The sequence below is a fragment of the Protopterus annectens genome, chromosome 10.part0 (genome assembly GCF_019279795.1).
Source record: "Protopterus annectens isolate FY-2018-M chromosome 10.part0, PAN1.0, whole genome shotgun sequence".
NCBI classification, from domain to species: Eukaryota; Metazoa; Chordata; order Ceratodontiformes; family Protopteridae; genus Protopterus; species Protopterus annectens.
Window position 1 is genome coordinate 1,418,058,216 of NC_056744.1, and position 15,564 is coordinate 1,418,073,779.

Genomic DNA, 15,564 nt, shown 5'->3' on the forward strand with positions numbered 1-15,564 from the left:
ACAGCTAAATGTGAAGCATGTCCTGTGTTTTACATAGGAAAAACTTGTAGGCATTTTAGGGAGCGAGTGAACAAGCATTTACTGGACATTAGACACTTTAGAATGACCAATGCCCTTGTTAGACATATTGGGCAATTTTCATGACACAGTTTTAAATTCTGTATAATTCAACAGATCAATCAAGACATCTAGGGAAGGACATTAGATGCACATTTACATATCTATGAACTAAAATGGCAACTAAGGTTAGATGCCCCAAATTTTCCTGGTATAAATGATAGTGTTAGCATTGCTCCTATACTAAAATTAAAACACATTTTAGGTAAAAAATAGCATAAGTTAGAGTTTATAATATAATGTTTTATGTGTTTAATTGTTGTCTGTAGTAGTATTTTAAATATTTCAAATGAATTAGTAATGTTGCTTTAAGTTTTCAAGTTTTCAAGTTTATTATTGAATAATTGGTTAATGGGTGGGGGTATTTAAGGGAATGTTCAGGCATGTATTATTGTTCTGATGAAGTCCTTAAGGCTGGGACGAAACCTAGATTAACATTTCATCTCGTTTTACCATCAGTTTTTATCATTAAAGTTTGGTTTGGTTCGCTGTTCTCCAGTCATTTTTTTGGTACAGTTGTGTTTGGTTACCAGTTTGTCTATTCTGTTATAACCCCAGAATCCCTTCTATCTATTGCAAGTCAAACCCATGACTCACAGTTGCTCCAAAACCCTCAAAATCTTAACTAGTTCTATTTACCACCAAGTAATTATCTGACCAGAAGAATCTTTTCAACATAACCTTTTCCAGCTATATTAAAATTGGACTAGTAACCCACAAAAAACTTATAGGGAGCAAAATTGATCAAAATTTGAAATTTCACTTTCATCTAAAACAAACAGTTAAAAAAAAAGAAAAAAACACTTGGTACCCCCTGCACGACAAACCCATACCTTATAGATGACACCAGGAAAACAATTGCCACACCTTGCTTATTTTCCCAACATTCTATAAGGTGCTCCCATTTTTACAAATCTGCAAGCCCAATCCAACCCACTTGGACAGTAATTCAATAAAATAGCAAAATCTGCTACTAATATCTTATACAGAGCACACCAATGCTTAGCTCTTAAGCAACTTCAGTGGACTGAACTACGACATACCCTAACCTTCTCTCAGTTAGTCACAACACACAAGCGAATCTGCAAGTCAGATAAATGCCCTAACATCAGCAACATAATTCACCACTTCTCTACCAAAGAACTCTTTGCTCCACAGGCAACCACCAGATGAGCACCTACTACTAGTCACAAAATCTAATAACTGTCTGTTACAAAACAGGTAGTAACAAAGAATTGCATTACAATGTATATGCCTAATGTGAAAAAAGTATTGCAGTCCTAGTCAGATATACTACCAATATATGTTATTCCATATGAATTACAAAAGTATGTCATCAGTGAGAGGGGCATGTTTGGCTAGCATCAAAGACTGATACAATACTAATTTCATTAGCTTAAATCATACTCTGACTTAGGAGTGGGGTCCAGTCCCATCATGGTATTTGAAACCAAAAAGACTTGGAGAAAATAACACAAAAGGCAAGTTTGCCTGTCTGGTCTGCCCTTTTGAGTAAACTAACAATGTACTGCCTTAGCCTTTCAGCTAGCTACCTTTCCCTTCCTACAGTCCTACTTGTCATCTAAGAGCAGAGCCTATTCATCTACTACATGGTGTATGAATATGTTTTTATTTGGTTGAAACTGGAGTTTGTCCTTTCAGTCTGGTAGCTACACCCACTGTTCATCTTTTTCCTTTCCCTTCAAGTTTACTTCTCCAGACTACCCCTACACTATTTTATGTACTTACCTCATGTTCCTTTTAATATTCTGTACAACAGGGTGAACAAGTCCAGTTCCACAAAGTTGTCTCAACATTCTTGTTTTTTATTTATTTATTTTTATTTTTTATTTGCAACAACTTAATTACTTTTAATTCCTTATCACCAAAAGGTCAACAGACCTTTGAAAGGTATTCCAGTTGTGGCAAAACCAGTGATCTGCAGAATGGTAAACTTATTTCTTGATCCGATTTGTGCCTATGTACAACTCAGCATCTTGTTCACTTCTGCTGCAGCATTTTCAGTTCAGACAAAATGGTTCAGTTCTACAGTGACAGGCATCTCAGTTCACAGGTTCTTGTATCATAGGTAGGGTTTACACATTAAAGACTTGAACCTCTCCAGATCTTACTTCACAGGATGCTTGGCTAGTCTTTAGACTTTACCTCTCATTTCATTTCATCCTGTCATTTCTAGTGTCATCTGTCTTTAGGCTTATTTTAGTCTGTGATGTAAATATCCCACAAAGTGCTACACTCTGGAACAACCCCTGAAGTTCTTCAATAACCATTACCTTCTTCTTTCATAGATTCAAAGCTGCTTCACTGGTTTAAACACTTAAGTCATTGTGAGCCCATAGTTCCTTAAATATATTTATAATTGCCCACATCTGCATCCAGCATTGTTTTAAAACATTAAGTGATTTGGCCAAATTAATAAGAAGCAGTAATTTATGCCACAATATCAAAACCTGTATAGGAAAAAAAATTCCTCTGTCTTTTTCAAGAAAAGCCCTGGTACCTTCAACTTAGGCCCATGGTGTTTTATACATCTTAAATGTTACACATATCAAAGTGAAACAATTCCAGTTTTACAAGGTCATTAGTAGTGAGAAAGACCCTACATAAGCTGCTTTTAACAAATGTAATTTTAATATAATGTAGTGACAGTGTCTGCAATCTCTGTTAAAATTCAAAGCGCTTCACTCCATTATTTATTTTTTATTTATTTTCTGAAGAGACTTTTCATTAACATACAGCAATAAGAAGTATGCATCTAGGATGTCTAGCTTTATAGACTGAATATCATCCTCTGTGATTGATCAGGAACTAAAGAAGGCAAACTGGGGATACACTCTCTAGGGACCTAAACCTTGTCACCACAATAAACAGAATATGCTGGAGGGATAGATTCCTGTCCCAGAGACTTCCCATACTCTGGAATAAACTACCTATCTATATCAAACAAAGCTCCTCATTAGCACTCTTCAAGAAAAATCTTGATTGGATGGGAAATAGGAAATTCACCCCAAGGATCACTTCTGTGGCTCTGCTTGACAGTGGCACAGGAAAATAATTTTCTTGGGTGGCAAAAGTTAGGGTAGCTTTTTGGCTGGGCTTGTATAGACCCCAGGGCCAATAGCCTAGTACCTACCTATGAACCTATGAACCCACATCACTAATAAATTATTGATCAGTGTGGATGGAAGGAATAATAGGAAATTCCATAGTGGTTGCCCTAGCAAGTTTAACAACTGTAAACCATTCTTATTACACTCTCTTGGCCATAATACTAAAAAGCATTTTAGATAAGCAATTAAACAGATACTTTGAAAAGTATGTAGTCTATAGAGCTCTACAGCATGTGGAAGCTTTGGCCTTTAAACAGATCAGAAAATGTGACAGATCATATACTAGAATGCCCAGACAAACAGTGATATTCAAGGGTCCTGGATGGAGTCCTGACTACCATCCAGTTCACCAGAGTTCAATTAGCAGCCCTGGCACTGCAGGAGCCAGGCAGGGAGGGGGCGGAGTGAAGAGACATCAACCATGCACCTCTCCCAGGTGGAGTTTGTTTATACTCAGAAGGAGACAGGACAGTGCTTTCTCATAGATGGAGGTGGGAGAGACAACCTCTCTTGTCACTGGGGAGGAGCAGACCTGCTTGGAGGAAATGCCCTTGCAGATGTGAGTGGACACCCCTCTGAGGACAGCCCATTGTATTCCCCACCCCAATATGTAGTTAGCAATGGAGAAAACAGCAAAAGCTTTCAACCACCTCTAATGGCTGCATTAATGATGACACCACTAAGTTGGCTTTCATCCAGTGAGGGAATGAATAGGCTGACAGACCAAGAAATACTGGGTTCCTATCAGAATAGCGAATGCTTAAATTAGCAAATGGTCTTATATCAAACTTTAAAACATGAAACCTGAAAATGTCGAAAGCACGGAACATCGATTTTTTTCCCAGGAAAAAAAATTGATGGGCTGTTCTCTGGACTTTGATGTTTTCTCCACTGTGGTGCAATCTCAATCTCTCGAGTTGGTATATTTAAGCTGGGGGTGTGTGGGTGGCACACACATCAGGGGGTGTGAGGGCAAAGTCTTCCACTTTATTTTGCCTGTACTTTGTTTTTTTCTTTTTGGATTAGTGAATTTTTTCCCTGGGAAAAAATTAGCTGATCTGTTCCTTCAACGTTTTAAGGTTTTGCGCTTTTAAGTTTGATTGACAAATGTTCACTATTTTTAGCGTTCGATCTTCTGATATAGACGCGGGATAGTCTGATGGTGAGCAGACACTAGGGAAAAATTGTAAAAAAAGAAAAAACAGTGTCTGATTGGGATTGTTTTCAAACCACCTGACAGACTAAAGCCAATATGTAAGTAGCTGCAGAGCTCCAAAGAGGAGTTACTCAAGGCTTTGGACTTGGGCATCTTTTATATTGACCATATGTGATCATGTTGCAGAAACAGTAGTAAGAATAATGTGAAAATGATATTGTGCTACTTTTATTTTTTCCTTTACATCTTGTATTATGCATTCCTAGAGAAAGTTATTGTACTGGAACGTTGCAGAATTGCTGACAAAGAAACATATTTCTATTATTTTGCACAATGCATTCTCAGCTAGTTCATGTAAAATATTTTAGTCATGGTATTGAAGGCACTGACATGGTATTAGACTTTAACTGTTCTGGTTTGTACTTCAACCAGATAGTAGCCTTCTCTAATCAAGTCAAGCAGATTATGAGCAACCTCATACAAAACTGGAAGCAGGCAAGTAGATACTAAGTCTGATCAGCTGATAAAGACATTAAGAGATAAACAGACAGGCTGATATACTGCTCTGGCTGGTCAATAATTTTAATTAGACTGCTGAACTTCAAAGCAAAAGACATGGGCCTGAAAGACCTTAACTTCTCTTACATGGGTTATTACTGAGTAATTCATTTGAATTATTCATGGTTCAGTCATCCCTGAAAAAAATGCCTTCTGTTCTTAGTGATCCTATATGGTCATCAAAAATAACATCAGTACTTAATATATAGAAACATATGTGCACACACACACACACACACACACACACACACACACACACACACACACACACACACACACACACACACACACACACACACACACACACACACACACACACACACACACACACACACACACACACACACACACAATGCTACCCAACACATCCTCATATACACTCATTAATTATCTAATTAATTATATCATATTATATCATATCCTCTTAAAGAGGGATACACACATCATATCCTAACTACAGATAAAAACATAAATATACAGTCATTTAAAGTTGCATAAATTTACATCCCATCCTCACTATATTTATTAAAACCATAAATAAAAAACATATTGCCCATGTTTCTTTTATGGTTAATGTTATTTTGAATATATACCATATTTACATACAAAATTCAGCTTTCAATCTTGAAATCAAGCTTATAGAGATGGCACTATTTAAGCCAGGGTTCTCTGAGGCATTAGCCCTTATCTGCCACCTGAGTCTTTTGATTCCAAATAATCATTAAGGGGACCCCCTCTCTCCCCTAGTGTGATCTGGTCAATAATAATAAACTTAAAACTATGCCCATCATTAAATGCTATATGTGCAGCTAAAGCATTTTTTTTATATTTTTTCTGGATGTCATATCTGTGTTGGTAGACTCTGCTCCTAAAGGCATTGATAGTCTTCCCAATGTAGAAACTGGGGCACATGGAACCTAGGCCTAAACATACCACAGCCTTACTACTACTACACGTGTATTTCTTCTGTATTATATAGTTACCATAATTAGGTATATCTACCTCCTTGGACTCGATCATAGGTTCATAGGTAAGTACTAGACTATCTGCCCGAGGGCATCTATAAGCCTAGCCAGAATGTGTTGGCCCCTTAGATTAGTTCCCTATGCCTCGGTCTAGCAGAGTCATTAGTTTCCTGTGTCTCTTTCCAGCAGAGCCACTGCAGTGATCCCCAAGATAAATTTTCTATTTTTCATCCACTTGTCAAGGTTTCTCTTGAAGAGTGTTAGTAAGGGGCTCTGCCTAATGTAGATTGGAATCCTGTTCCAAAGCATGGGGAGTCTCTGGGACTATATATTTTCATTGTAGACAAAAGACACATTTTGTCATGCCACCCATTTCCCTATTATCATTTTTTGATCTTTCTAACATATTTTTTATGCTGACATCCTTCTTATATACAATCTTGGGAGATACATACACCAATTGAAGGTGGGCTTGCTCTATACTAAAAACATTCCAGTTATGTTTTATTATGTTTTATTATATCTGTGATATTTTGAAACTGATTGTTATAACTGAATATAGCAGATTTATTATAACTAGTCCCCTCATCTCGGCTATCTCCCCCTTGTAGTCCTCATCCTGTCCCCAGAAGTGAGAGAAGATGTCCACTATTCCTTTTTTGGACCACTCCTTGTAATATAGTGGCTACAAAATGTTTGGGATACCCTCTTTTGACCAACATGGCCTTCAAAACCTCTCAATTTGTTCTAAAAATTCTTAAGAACACATATAGTATCTTATGATGGGCATAGTCTTAAGTTTATTATTATTGACCAGGTCACACTATGGGAGAGAGGGGGTCCCCTTAAGGAATTAAAGGAGCTCAGGTGGCAGATAAGGGCTAATGCCTCAGAGTACTCTGGCTTAAATAGTGCCATCTCTATAAGCTCAATTTCAAGATTGAAAGCTGAATTCATAGGTTCATAGGTTAATACTAGGCTATCTGCCCTAGGGCATTTACAAGCCTAGCCAGAGTGTGTTTGGCTTTTGCCACCCTTTTTAGATTAGTTGACTGTGCCTCTGTATAGTAGGTCACAGAAGATAGCCCATTTAAGGTTAGTTTACCATGCCTCTGTCTAGCAGTGACACAGAAGAGATCCCAGGGGTAAATTTACGATCTCCCATCCAAACGTCAAGATTCTTCTTGAAGAGGGTCATTGAGCGGCTCTGTCTAACATGGATTGGGATTTTGTTCCAGAGTGAGGGGAGACTCTGGGATATGAATTTGTCCCTCCAGTATGTTCTATTTATTTCTGTGCTGAGGTTTAAGTCACTGGAGCGTGTAGCTCTGATGGATTTGGATTTCTTGAGGTGGAGCAGGTCCATTAATTCTGGGTTGGACATGGCTTTATACGTCAGGCACAGATCGCCTGGGAGTAGGTGGTAAGCAACTGAGTAGAGCTGGAGTTTCTTTAGCCTAACTGCGTAGGGCATCTGTTTGAGTCCCTTGATTCTCTTGGTGAGGTACTTTTGGGGTCTTTCTAGTTGCAGCAGGTGTCGGGTAAGGTACATCCCAAATGGGGCATTGTATTCAATTATGGGCCTGATGAGTGATGAGTAGAGGGGCACAATGACCTCTCTTGATCTAGATGTGAACCCCTTTGTGATAAGGTAGGCTATACAGAATGTCTTTCTAACCACTTTGGCAATGTGATTGTCAAAGGAGAGATTGAAATCTACTTGGGTCCCCAAATCCCTAATTACTTCTTCCATACTTAATGGATTATCACTTATGTGGTAATTTGTGGGCACTTTGTTTTTCCCAAAGGGGATGACTATGCACTTTTTGGCATTTAGCTTTAGGCCATGGCTCTGGCACCAGTTATCCGTCTCTGTGAGACCTTTATGGAGGATGCTTGTGTCAGCCGGCGAGTTGATTATGGCCCCCAGTTTGCAGTCATCTGCAAACTTTGTCAGCCATAGTCCTCCTGTGTTAGCCTGTACCTCAGAGAAATATATACTTAACAAGAGAGGTCCCAGGTCTGAGCCTTGTGGGATGCCACTTGTAACTGGTTTAGAGTCTGACATGGCACCTGCAATTCTGACCATGTGAGTTCTATCCCTAAGCCAGTTTGCAACCCATCTTGTGACATAGGGGTTGATATTTAAGCTGGTGAGCTTATTTATGATGCCCAAGTGGGGTATTGTGTCGAAGGCTTTTGCAAGGTCAAAATAGGCTGTGTGGACTACCTTCCCTTCGTCTATGGCCTTGGTGACTGTTTCAAAGAAATCAACCAAGTTTAAGAGGCAAGATCTGCCCTTAACAAAGCCGAATTGGGTAGGATCCAGTGTTTGGAGGTTCCCAATGTCTTTGTTTATGAGTTCCATGATGATACGCTCCATAACTTTGCAGACCAGGCTAGTTAGGCTTTTAGGGCGATAGTTTCCGGGGTCTGTTGTGGCACCACCTTTATGGAGTGGGGCCACTGTTGCTGTACGTCATTCTTTGGGTACATATCCTGTTGTAAGGCTGAGACTGAACAGTGATTTTAAGTGAGGGTTCAGTTCTTCTTGGAGCTCATGTAAAACGCAGCCCGGGACACCGTCCGGTCCCACTGATGCTGTGTTTTATGCTTTAGAGAGGGCAGCTCTCACTTGTGCATCTGTGATGTCGGGGAGGCTACACTCTGTTGAGATAGTCATTTGTTCATTTAGGGGGGGGGGGAGAGAAGTTTGCACTGAACCTGTCTGCCAGGATGTTGGCAATGTCTGTGGGTTCAGTGTATTTTTTGTCATTTTGCACTAACTCAGAGCATATCTGGGAGTTTCCACCCATGTTTCTGACATAACTAAAGAAGGCCTTGTGATTATCTTTAGCGTTTTGTGCAATTTTACTTTCGAAGCTAGGCTTAGATGATTTTATGATGGATCATAGTTTCTTGCTAGTACTGATCAGAGTTGCCTTCCCTTTCAGGGATTTTGCTCTATCATGTAGTAGCTTCCTCCTTCTGTTGTACAGCTTATTTATGGCTGGGGTCCACCAGACAGGTCTCCTGCCTTTGGAGGAGTGTGTCTTGGTTTTATTTGGGATAGCACGATCCATGCATTCCTGTAGGTATCCATAGAATGTGTTTGTAAAGGATTCTGCAGTTTGGGCCGTATTTTCCACTGGCCCTGGGGCTTTGAAGGATTCCACCTCGGTTTAAGAAGTGGGAAGTTTGCTTTTGAGAAGTTTTTGACCGTGGTTTCCTTTGCAGGGGGTGGGGATGGGATATGGATGTCCATAGTGATTAATTTATGGTCAGATCTTACCAATGAGGGGTATACCTCTGGTATGGAACATAGAGTCCCCATGTTGGTGATGATCAGGTCCAATATGTTTTCCCCTCTTGTGGGAGTGGTGACCAGTTGTTCCATAGCATTTGAGTTTATAAATTCTAGGAACCGTTGGGCTAGGGTGTTGGGGCTTGAGTAGTGCTCCCAGTCTATGTTTGGGTAAAGTCACCCAATATAATGGTGTTTGGAGAGACTTTTATATTCTCCAGTGTCTTCAGGAAAGCTGAGTGGGGTTCCTGAGTTTGGGAGGGTGGTCCGTAGCAGGCTACAAACTGGAAGGCAGTTTTGCCCACTGTTAGTTGCACATGGATGGTCTCAGATGCTTCGTGCTGTGCCACTAGCCTGGAGGTATGGGTATCTTTGATGAATATGGATACTCTCCCTCCTCTTGTGGTTCGGTCCGAGCTTTGGGGCCGAAAAGCATGATATGAGGTATAGCCTGGTAGTGCTGGGGTGCTCTCGGGAGCCTTGAACCAGGTTTCTGTTACTGCACAGATATCGATATTCTCCATACTGAGGAGAGCCTCGAGTGCATGCATCTTGAGGTTTAGACTTCTGGCGTTGAGCAGCATTACCCTTAGTTTCTTTTTCCTTGTGTTGTCTAAGGAGGTGGGTTTGTCTTTTGAGCCTTGCCTAAAAAAAAGGCACTATGGGGATGGCAAGAGCCTTGGCCAGTAGTCGAAAACCCAGGGGTGAGAGGTGCAAGTCGTCCCTAGTGAAGCAACGTGGCTTGTCAAGCATGTCATCCCAGGTGACAGACACTGGATCCCCTTTGAGTGACACCAATACTTTAGCCAATTGTTGAAATTGATCATTTTGTCTTTATACTGTGGTATCATTCTTGGTGAGGGTAAGATGCTACTCAAGGTCAGGGTCATACCGGCCTGGGCTACATGATCAGAGAGCTCCTCTATGTCTCTTTTCATGTAATCCAGGGAGGTACATCTCAGGTCATTCACACCAGCATGGACAATGACGGAGTCATATTTGTACTTGCTTTGGAGTGACCTGAGTGCTTGTGTTATGTGGCGGATCCTGGCACCTGATAGGCAGCTTACAGTGACCTTCTCCTTGTTTAGCCTGGTGAGAGGGACGTCAGTGTGTCTGACAAGAGAGTCACCTATTACAAGTGTATTAGGTGTGTTGTTTAGCCTTAAGGGCTGTGACTGTGTGGCACACTGACTTTGTGAACTATGTGATATGTGGGTATTGTTGTGGGGTAGCGGTTGCTTGGATGTCTGCTTTGGAGGTCTATGTTGTTTGGGCATTTTTTTTAGAGCCTCCGAGTATGTTTTTGTGTGTTTATGTGTTTGGTTTGCTGTTGTGATAGGTCTATGTGAGACTGGATTTGCGGTGTGTGTGATTACCTTCTCCTCCATACTGACCGTGCCAGTACTATGTTGAGAGAGCTCAGCCTCCAGTTTGGCTATAAATGGCTTTTGTATGTAAATATGGTATATATTCAACATAGCATTAGCCATAAAATAAACATGGGAAATATGTTTTTTTATTTATGGTTTTAATAAATATAGTGAGGATGGGATGTGAATTTAGCAACTTTAAATTATTGTATATTTATGTTTTTATCTGTAGTTAGGATATGATATGTGTGTATCTCTCTTTAAGAGGATATGATGTAATTAATTAGATAATTAATGAGTGTACATGAGGATGTGTTGGGTAGCATTGTAAGTATTCTGATGAAGTTTCTACAATGAGACAAAAGCACTAAATAAAATGACTGAGTTGATTTCTGGCTTGGTTCCTTCATTTTTCTGCAATTCAGTTTGTGTGGTGCTTGTGCTTTACCTTTTCAAATTCTGTTTGAAACACTCTAATTAAATGTGTATTAAGTAATTTAGTACACGTTTAATTCATTATCTAAGATCTGTATTTCTTTATTAATTTTGTAATGGGTATGTATCTATTTTCCCATATGTGGCAATAGTATATTTAGTGGTATTGCCAGTTAAGACTGTTAGCTATTTGCCAAGTACTAGACTCATTCAAACTATCTTGATGTAATTTTTCATTCTTACTGGAGGTAACTAAATTCCTCAGTTTTCTTTTATTAGTGTATTTCTTTAACTAGCTATATCCAAAAAAATGTAAAGCTTTAAGTTTTTTTTTGTAAGGATAACATTCTCTGAAGTATGAAACCAGATGAAGGGGGGATTATTATTATTATGGAACAAAGTCACTACTTGGATTCTGTGTTAACGATTTTAGACAGTGAGTTCTTTCTGTGACTTAGTAGATGAAAGTAAAATTAGTCAAGCTTATAAATGTAATTGATTCTTTTTTTTGGTCAATTTATATTCAAATAATTTAATCAACATAAACTTGTTTAATCTTAAGACTATTGAAAAAAAAAACATGTTTGGTTATTCTGTTTGGGATACTAAAATTCCACTTATGTGTAACACAACCTCATTTTCATCCCATGATTTCTTCTGCTGGTTGCAAAACTGAAGACATAGCAATGACTATGGATATGATGCATAAGTAAGAAGTGTATTTTTAAGGGACTCATGGGATTTACTGTGTAAATTCTTGAATGGGAATACAGAAGGGAATGAGTGTACTTTAATAACTGATGGGAAATCTTTGTACACATATATCCCCCAAGACCTTACAGTTAAACTGGTTAGAGTATATCTTAATATATATTAATATATAATATATATTCAGGGTGTTGAATGAAAAAAAATATGTTGACTTTTTGACGTAGTATTGAAAAACAATTTCTTTCTTTCTTTTTTTAATATTACAGACAAATCACAAGTGCGGAAATGGGAGTGGTTTGGACTTCTACTTTTACTGACTTATTGTTAATAAACTGGGAATAAACGTATTTATACAATACTGAATAGTTTAAATATATAAAATTGTATGGGAAATGCATAAATGATTTAGTTTTTGCATGAGGTGATGATAAGTGTAAATTTATAAAATGGAAGGACACCTAGAAAACTTTATTTAGTTTTTTTAGAGTTCACAACAAAGATGGACAGAAACAGAATTTCTTTTCAGGATTTTGTGTTAGACATTTGTTCAAGTGTATTGGAAATTGCAGTTTTTAGAAAGGAGACATTTGTTAACTGTTATTTACCCTCTGTCACTACCCAGCTTTTGGTAAGAAGAATGTGATAAAAATAACTAGATTAACAGCTTCAGACAAGTTTGGAAGTTTGTGATAATGTTATAAACCCATTGTATAGTTTAGTACCTCTTTACCTTAAAAAAAGAAATGCTGCAGTAGATAAAAGTAAAGCTATTTGTATTTGTTATAGTACTGACTTCAGTACCATTAAAACTATTGTTAGGTCTAAATGGAACATTATTATGGATAATAACAGTGATCTTTCAAATACAGTAGTCAGGTACCTCTATTTGTTAGCAAGAGAGTCAAGAATTTAAAAACTATGTTTGAGTTACATGAAGAAAACATTCATATAATAATTATGTGACAAGTTCAAACTTGAAAAACAGCAAGTATGTACACATTTAATATATGTAAATACTATAGATACATAGCTGAGGGTCCAATAATTCTTAGAATTATAAGTACAGTGTTCTTGTAAAAACATTTTTTGTTATAGCAGATTTGTTGTTTATATTGCCACATGCTTTTGTTTCTATGTTGGAAAAACAAGTAGATATTTATATAAGTGGATTTATGAATATTTGTACACAATTAAAAATATGTGAACAATGCACATGCCTGTGTGTACAGGCTTAACAAAATTTTGTTTCCAGGACTGGATTATGTGGCATTTAACCAAAGGGGAGGGGATTTTTAATCTCTGCTGGAAGAGAAAGAATGGTATGGCAACTGGAGTTAAATGCTGATAACAACCCTGGTTTAAAACGACTGCATTAGTATAAAAAGTGTTTTAAAACTAAGATCTCTGAGATGGGAAATCTAATAGTATTTACATATACTTTGTTAATAGGATGAGTTTAATTGATGAGGGCCACATAATATCCTTATGTACATTTATGAATGTCATTTAAAATTTAAATGCACTGTTATTTGGCTTCTGAAGAAGTCCTATTTTAATGGATAGACAAAAGCACTAAAAGGACAAATACATTTTATTATTTTTCAGTCTGATGTTTTTTGTGGTCTCTTGGATGAATATTTTATTTGGTTATATCAAAAATAAAGAGAGAGAGAGAGATATAAAATATAGACAAGCAGATAGAGCTACATATTATAAACAGAATGAACACTGCACTTCGATTTCACCCATCAGCTAAAGTTAGACATATTATTTCCTCAAACATTCCATTTCCTGAAGGTTGCACTGTTTTGTAGCCATGATACAAATGGCTGCACTGGTGGGGCATATCTTAAATAAGGAGGAGAGTACATCACTTTTGCTAGGTGATAGAGCCAAGCTTGGATTGATGTACACATTCTACGAAGGAGAGGAATCTTTCAAAGTAGTTCTTTTGTACCTTATCCCTCCCTGTGCATTATTGTTTTTGTACAGTTGTTATTAAAAGTCAACATTTCAAGCCTCTGCTTAAAGTTTGCGAACACAGCTTGCAAAATAATTAGAAATTGGGGAAAAATAAAAGTGAAAGGATCCATAGGAGAGCTGAAGCAGTAGTGTGAATGTGGACTGTGTTTTTAAGTAGGTAGCAATATCTGGCAGAGCAGGTAATATTCTCCCATATCATACTGTCCCAGTCTAATTTTAGATTGCTGCTTTGAATACACCTGCACCTTATTTCAGAGAATATTCATCATGTGACAGCTCCAGTTACCCATGAAAAACAATAACCTGCTTTACCCCCCACCACACACACACATATGCATAGCCAGTGGAATAACTTATGTTCTTTTCTAAAGTTTCTAGTTCATTTAAAAAAATGTAAAAGTTATACACTGTAAGGTTAGCTGTCTCTGTCTAAATCTAAGCTACCAGTATATCTAACCTGAAAAAAACAGTTCCCATACATATAAAGTGCAAAACTCATTTTCTTGCCATCTGAGTGTGTGTGTGTGTGTGTGTGTGTGTGTGTGTGTGTGTGTGTGTGTGTGTGAGTGAGTGAGTATGTGTGTATATTTGCATGAGTGTATTTTGGACAGGGGGATTGGTTCTGAAGTGAGTGGTCCCAGAGTTATTTGCTATAATTTTAATACTAGACAACTGTACTTGTATTGAATATTATAGCACTATAAAACAAACAAGTCAGTGCTATGTGTACTAGCAAGAATATTTCTCCAGTATTCTCATGTATTCTAACATAATTTGCTTCTTGGTTGCAAATGTCCAACTACAGAATTAAAAAAAAAGAATAAGAGGAATGCTACACACAACATTTAATAGCAAATTCAAAAGATCAAACATTAATCTGTTAACTACAAGAATTCACTATTTCACTTACTCAGAACTCAGTGCAGAAGTTCACTTTATAACTCATTGTTCATTAATGAAATTCTAATGGAGAGAGCCACAGAAACCCATGAGAGAAGCTTAATTAGTAATCCTTGTCTAGCTTCTTTCTGAGATCTAAGGAGCTCGCAAGAGTAAAAGCATTTTAGATTATTTCAGGTTATAAGAGTTTAACTCAGGATTCTAGTGCCATTATGCCATTAACTAAATGTACCAGTGCCACAAGCCACACAACCCAGTTCTCAAGAATTCCACAATGCAGGGAAATAAATAAACAAATAAATAAAGAGTTTTATTAGGGTTAAGTACTTTCATCCAAAAAAAAAAGATAAGAACTTTATCATAACTGATTTTGCACAATTTCACTGGTTTAACTAATTCATTTAGTAGTCATGTGACTGAAATATCACTTAGGTTTTAAGTGTGTTTGGTTCTTCGTTATATGTAGCTTGCCACTATTTTCTCACAGGAGTTCTTTTCTATTATGGAAGACAATCGGGTTATACTAATAAGAAGTTACATACTCACCATAACATTCTATGTGAGTTGTTCCATCTCGCCTTCATTCTTCACTGATGTGTTCGGAGCCGATCCATCAGCTCCGACACGGCCATTAGCAAAGCTCAAGGTTTACCAGTAGCTCAAGACAAAGCCCCTTATCCCATGATGCACTGCTGGAATTACCTCAGATCTTGTTTGCTGCGTGTACCATATCCATGTAAGAGAACTACCCTTCCATAGAGAGGAAGAAGGATTGAATAACCAGGATGAGACCAGCCTCTAGGTCAACTATCAGCCAGGTGGGGGATGGAGGGAGGGACTAAGAATGAAGGTGAGATGGAACACCTCACATGGAACATTATGGAGAGTACATAACTTCTTAATGTGAAGTTGTTCAATCTCGTCATTCATT

The 15,564-nt window shown here is 37.9% G+C and overlaps 1 protein-coding gene across 1 annotated transcript in view; it reads right to left on the minus strand.

The window, feature by feature from the left end:
* LOC122813623 (vitellogenin-like) overlaps positions 1-15,564 on the minus strand; it is a 487,128-nt gene that overhangs the window by 455,170 nt on the left and 16,394 nt on the right. The window lies entirely within an intron of this gene.